The 5,932-nt window shown below is 41.6% G+C and overlaps 1 non-coding gene across 1 annotated transcript; it reads left to right on the top strand.

Moving 5' to 3' along the window:
* Positions 1 to 4,480: 4,480 nt before the first annotated feature.
* TRNAA-CGC (transfer RNA alanine (anticodon CGC)) lies at positions 4,481 to 4,552 on the top strand. The gene has a single exon. It is a non-coding gene; the product is annotated as a tRNA-Ala (tRNA).
* Positions 4,553 to 5,932: the final 1,380 nt, after the last annotated feature.

Below are 5,932 nucleotides of genomic sequence, written 5' to 3'. Positions count from 1 at the left end.
CCAGTTGGAGTTTCCAAGTTGATTTTGAGGGAAGACCAATGTACAGTAGTCTAGTCTTGACGTTACTGTGTTATGGATCCAGATGGCCAGCTCAGTTGTATCAAAGTAAGGGGCCATTTTACGAGCTAGGCTGAGTTGGCAGAAAGTCTTTTTGCAGATGCATCAACTTGCTTCTCCAGTAATAAAGTTGGACCCTAAGGCTTTTAACTGAGTCTACAAGGGTCAGTTGGATTCAATCAAAAGTGAGGAGAACAATGTCCTTCAAGACCTCCTCCTTCCCAGACACCATGACCTCTTTCATTTCAGGGTTTAGTTTCAGTTTGTTCACTTTTAGCCAGTTAGTCACCACAGCCTACCAGCAATTCAGGACCTCTGCCACATCATCAGGAGATTTGGATAAGGATATACAGAGCTGAGTATCATCAGTATATTGATGACAACCAACCACAAAGCAAAAAATGATTTATCCAAAGGGCTTTATATAGGGATTGAAAAGCATGGGGGATAGAATTGTGCCCTCTGGAACACCACAAGATAGGTCCCACACCAAAGACAACTGGTTTCCAATAGCAACCCTTTGAGTTCAATCCATGAGGAATGATTTGAACCAGTTCAACACACATCCCCTGATACCTATGTCAGCCTCAACAAGATGGCATGATCTACTGTATTGGAGAACCGTAAAAAATATTCGGCCCCTCCAAATTATCTCTATATCTTAGATCACCCTAAACATCGGAGAGCCTTCACTTTAGCACGTTTTAATGCCCTTCCATCTGCTCTTCTTGATGGGATGTATGCCCGTCTCCCTTACGAATTCTGCCTCTGTCCATGTCAATCTGGAATGGTGGAAACGGTTGAACATGTTCTATTACACTGCCCATTTTATCAAGACATACGTAAAAAGCTCATTGATCCAATTTTGTCTAGCTTCCCAGATAGAGACAGTTAGCTATACCACCTTACTATTAGATGATTCTGTTAAAGATATTACCTATCAGGTTGTGAGATTCTGTGCTAGGGCATGTGCAATAAGTCAGAAGAAGCTGTTAAAATGACTTTTACGTCAAACAGACTATTTTACCAAGAGTTGTTGTAACTAAATTTACGATTTATTTGAGCAAATATCAGACATTTTGTTTTTAATTATTATGATATCTCATTTTGTGCAAACTGGTATTTGACCGTAATAAACAAATGATGATGATGATCTACTGTATTAAAGGCTGCAGATAAATCCAATAACAGCAGCAGAGAGGCTTGGCCTTTGTATACACTCAGACTGAGGTTGTCAACTAAAGCTAGCAAACCCATCTGAAAATGGTCTGGGGCAGATGAGTTATCCAAAAAGACCTGGAGTTGGTTTGCTACTACGCTGTCAATCCCTTTGTCCAGAAAGGGTAGATTAGAGACCGGGTGATAATTGACCATGTCATTTTTCTGTAGGGATTTTTTTTTTAAGTAGCGGATGAATAACCACCTCTTTGAGTGGCTGAGGGAAGGTGCCCTGAATTAATGACTGATTTATAATATATGCTAAGGTTTGTTGATGCAGTCTTTCCTTAAATGATTTTATCAGCCAGGATGGGCAAGGATCCACAATACAAGTAGTGGCCTTCACAGATTCCATGAGCTTGTCCACATCTATCAAGGAAACTGGTTCAAAATGATCCATAAATAGCCCAGGCGGTGTATTAGGCATTTCTTCTGATGTACCTATGTTATAACTGACATCCAGATCAGAGTGTATAATTTGAATATCCGCAGTTTAATTTCATTTGTCTCTTGAGAAAAATGAACCCATTTATTTTTGCTCCATTTTCTGTTTCATCTCACTGAAATTCTACTGCAAAAATGTACATTTTAAAGGTGTTTTTGTGTATCAACTGCTCATAAACTTTAGATAAAGGGTGTAAAAATGCCATTCAATAAACGTTAATGAGAGTATCAACAATGTGGTGGACCAAAATAATAGTAACATACAAAATCAAGAAGAAACTAAAATGGCCATGTTGTCTGATCCCTCATTAGCACTGTACCGCTGAGTCCTGCATCCCCCAGAACAGCATGTTAAGATTTGGCCATTGATCTGCTGTATTAAAAAAGATGGTGTTTATCATTTAGTACGACTGATTCTTTCTTTAGGGGAATACCCATTATTCTCATGGGTGGGATACAGAGGAAGGGTGAATACATTGCAAGGCTTCTTGGCATTTGCTTTGAAGGAACTACCAACCTATAGGCTGGCCTTCTCTCTCCCCTCCCTATGTTATGAAAAGTAATTCTCCTTCAGCTCCTTTCTTTTCTCAGTGATAAGAGAACTCTGCAGGTGGTGCAGAGAAGCTGATAAGTGGGAGAGACTCAAGCCCAGTTCAAAGCAGGCCTTTCTCCCTACTTCCCTCATGTGTTTCTCACTTTTGAAAGGAAATGCTACCCATCTGGCACGCCGCAGCAACCGTGCTCTATTCATGTTTGGCTGTCAGTCGTATGTTCTTCTAACACAGTAAGTTAAAACTGAATCCCCAAGTTAACTTTTGGAATAGCTGTTCTCTGATGTATTTTTGGTGTGTGTGTGTGGGGGGGGGGGGCAGAATCAGAGATGTGTGAAAGGTTCTCAGTGGAACCAGTTATTAAGAGAAATTTGTAGATGTTTGTGTGGGTTCAGTGAACCACACTCAAGACTATACTGAATCCTCCCATGCTTCAAAGTGATGGTCCTTGAACACTGTGCTATGTGTGTACCAGTTGAAATGAAGTTAGCGCTGTCTTCATGATTATAGCATCTTCAGTCCTTTTCTTCCTGCAATCAAATTCATTTTTTCAAAGTTAATTAACCTTTGTTTTAAAATGACAACATCTTTGTGCACTGAGTTTTGCAACTGAGCTCTAGTTTTCAGTAGTTAAGAAAATTTCTGGCACTCTTTGTCTGCTGTTGTTTTCAAAAGGCTATGTTTAAGATAAATCCTGGAAGTAGAAGAAGTAGAAGAGTTGGTTTTTATATGCCGATTTTTCTCTACCTTTTTAAGGAGAGTCATACCGGCTTACAATCTCCTTCCCTTCCTCTCCTCACAACAGACACCTTGTGAGGAAGGTGAGGCTGAGAGAGCACAAGACAACTGTGAGTAGCCCAAGGTCACCCAGCTGGCTTTATGTGTAGGCGTGGGGAAACCAACCCGGTTCACCAGATTAGATTCCGCTGCACATGTGGAGGAGTGGGGAATCAAACCTGGTTCTCCAGATTAGAGCCCATTGATCTTAACCACTATGCCATGCTGGCAGAGCTTCCCATTGGCTCATCTTGAGCCACACGCCCTCATCTGGTGTTGTATCCATGTCTTCTCTCTTTTGCTCTTCCTTGTCATTTGTTAGAACTAAAAAGCACCTCGTCATCAAGATGCTCCACCCTCCTCCTCTAATACTTCTCTATTATTCCCCATTTCTCATTTATTAAAATACATTTACTCTGCATTGCAGCACTCAATGGTCCTACATGATGAAGTCCACAAGTTACAATTGAGAACATAGAAGCCTAGATTACTGCCTATTATCCACAATTTTACTGTCTCTAAATGATAAAATATAGAGCCCCGTGGCTCCTATTTGCTCAGCTGTCTGCGGTACTGGAGTCAAAAGCTTTGCTCAAGACCTGTGTTTGATCATGACAGAAGTCGTTTTCAGGTAGCCAGCTCAAAGTTTACTCAGCCTTCCATCCTTCCAAGGATGGTAAAATGAGTGCCCAGCTTGCTGGGGGTAAAGTGTAGATGACTGGGGAAGGTAATGGCAAACCACTCCATAAACATAGTCTGCCTGGTAAACGTTGGGATGTGGTGTCACCCCATGATCTGGTGCTTACACAGGGGAGTACCTTTACCTTTTAAATGATAAAAAGGTTTTTGGCAGGACAGGTTTCACTCCTTTCCAGAAGGTCTTAATAGTGCCACAGGGCCAAACCAGACTTCATGGTATCCACAGCTCTGACCCCTGGGCCCTGACAGCTGTTTAGGCACTTGAAAAGGCTCAAGGAGAGAACAATATCACTTGGTCCCACACCACCACACTTGAGGGGTTTTTAAATCGTCTAGTTCAGCTCTAAAGTGGTGTCAGCATCCATAAGTCATACCCGTGGATGCCATAACATCAAGTTGGGCCCTCATGCATAGGGATAGGATGAGGCTGAGCAGCGGGTCCTATTCAGCCCAGGCTGGAATACACTCTCACCCAGGAAGCAGCAACTCCTTTCCTCAACTCCATTTAATTGCTAATTCAATTAATCATTTTGAAGGCCCCCTTTTAAAGCTGTGTGACATTCTGCAATAGGCTCTTCATGCCTAATCTGACCTTCAGAAGCAAAGAGAGAACAGAGACTGCTTCACTGTGTCACTCAAGAGCCACAGACTGCAATACTTGTAGCTGTGTGTGTGTGTGTTAAGTGCTGTCAAGTCGTTTCTGACTCATGGCGACCCTATGAATGAAAGTCCTCCAAAATGTGGCTCAGTGGTAGAGCATCTGCTTCGCATGCAGAAGGTCCCAGGTTCAATCCCTGGCATCTTCAGTTAAAGGGACTAGGCAAGGAGGTGATGTGAAAGACCTCTGCCTGAGACCCTGGAGAGCCACTGCTGGTCTGAGTAGGCAATACTGGCTTGGATGGACCAAGGGTCAGATTCAGTGTGAGGCAGCTCCGTGTGTTCATGTGTGTTCACTACAGCAGACTGTCTCTCTCTCTAAAAACCTTGAAACAGGAAACCTGTCAGGCTCCTATTTGATCAGCTGTCTCCCATTTTAAAATGTAATTGTCTTGTTGAGTGATTCAACCAATTGGGGAACATGTAGCTAATATGATGAAATTAGGGCAGGAATCTAAAAGAGCCCTGGTGCCAGCCAAGCTGAATAGTCTTTGCTGCAATACAAGCCAGCCCTGCAGGACCACTCAGTTCAGTGCCTTGTGATTATGGTGATTTTTAATTGATACAACTTTTTCTGTATTATGTATAGAGAGGTTTTAATCTAATTATTTATTTATGTAATCAATTTTAACTGATAAGGTTTGTAGTTTGTCTGGCTATTGCCGTAATAATAAAATCATTCACTCAGTTCAGTGGCCACCAACAACAGGAATTGGTTTACTTATTATTTCCCCCCCACAAAGTGGAAGCAGTGCAGCAGCAGCAGGAGGCTATTGGTGAGCTGATGCCAGTCGCCATTGCGCCAGTCATCGCGACAGTTTCCCTGTAAGTTAAATGGCCAGTCTTTCCCTGCATCATGGTACCACAGAGCTCATCAGGTTTAGCTACCTGGCAACCCCACGAAGATACATCAGATCCTTGCCCTGACTATGAATGAGAGAATAGTTTACCTCTTTTGTAGGCCCCCGAAATCATCATTGATATTCTCAGTGCACACCCTAATAAGGTATAGAAAAGTTTTATTTTTATGACAAAATTCTCTTAGAATTTTAGTACAGCCTATATGACCGTAACAAGAAAACTCTGGTGCATTTGTGAAACTTTTAGGGACTTAGAATAGCAGTAATATGCATAAAAGAGACTCCTTTATAGATACTTTCTCAATTAGATGAAGTCTAAGGATATAGAGAGAGAAAGATCTGGGGGGAAATACTTGCTTTTCCCTAAACAAATAGCACAAAAGGCAATTGGCATTTCAAAAACACATGTTTGCAGATGTATTGAGAATGCACTTTCCCACAAGGTTATGTTATGCCTTCACTCCACTTAAAATATCTGTAAATTCATTCTACATTTGTACTAATACCTGTGTTTGAATTTTCTGAAAGAACAGTATGTTGTCAATTTCTCACTTTTTTGAGGGAAAAAGAGCATGTCCTTTATACTTTAGAAGCTGCTTCAGTACTAGACAGGCCATCTGTCTCATGTATAGATGATACTGGAGGATGCAAATTTACCAGCTTCTTCAA

Source organism: Euleptes europaea, chromosome 5, assembly GCF_029931775.1.
Source record: "Euleptes europaea isolate rEulEur1 chromosome 5, rEulEur1.hap1, whole genome shotgun sequence".
NCBI classification, from domain to species: domain Eukaryota; kingdom Metazoa; phylum Chordata; class Lepidosauria; order Squamata; family Sphaerodactylidae; genus Euleptes; species Euleptes europaea.
Note: the sequence above shows the minus strand (reverse complement) of the source record. Positions and strands in the feature narration are given on the sequence as shown.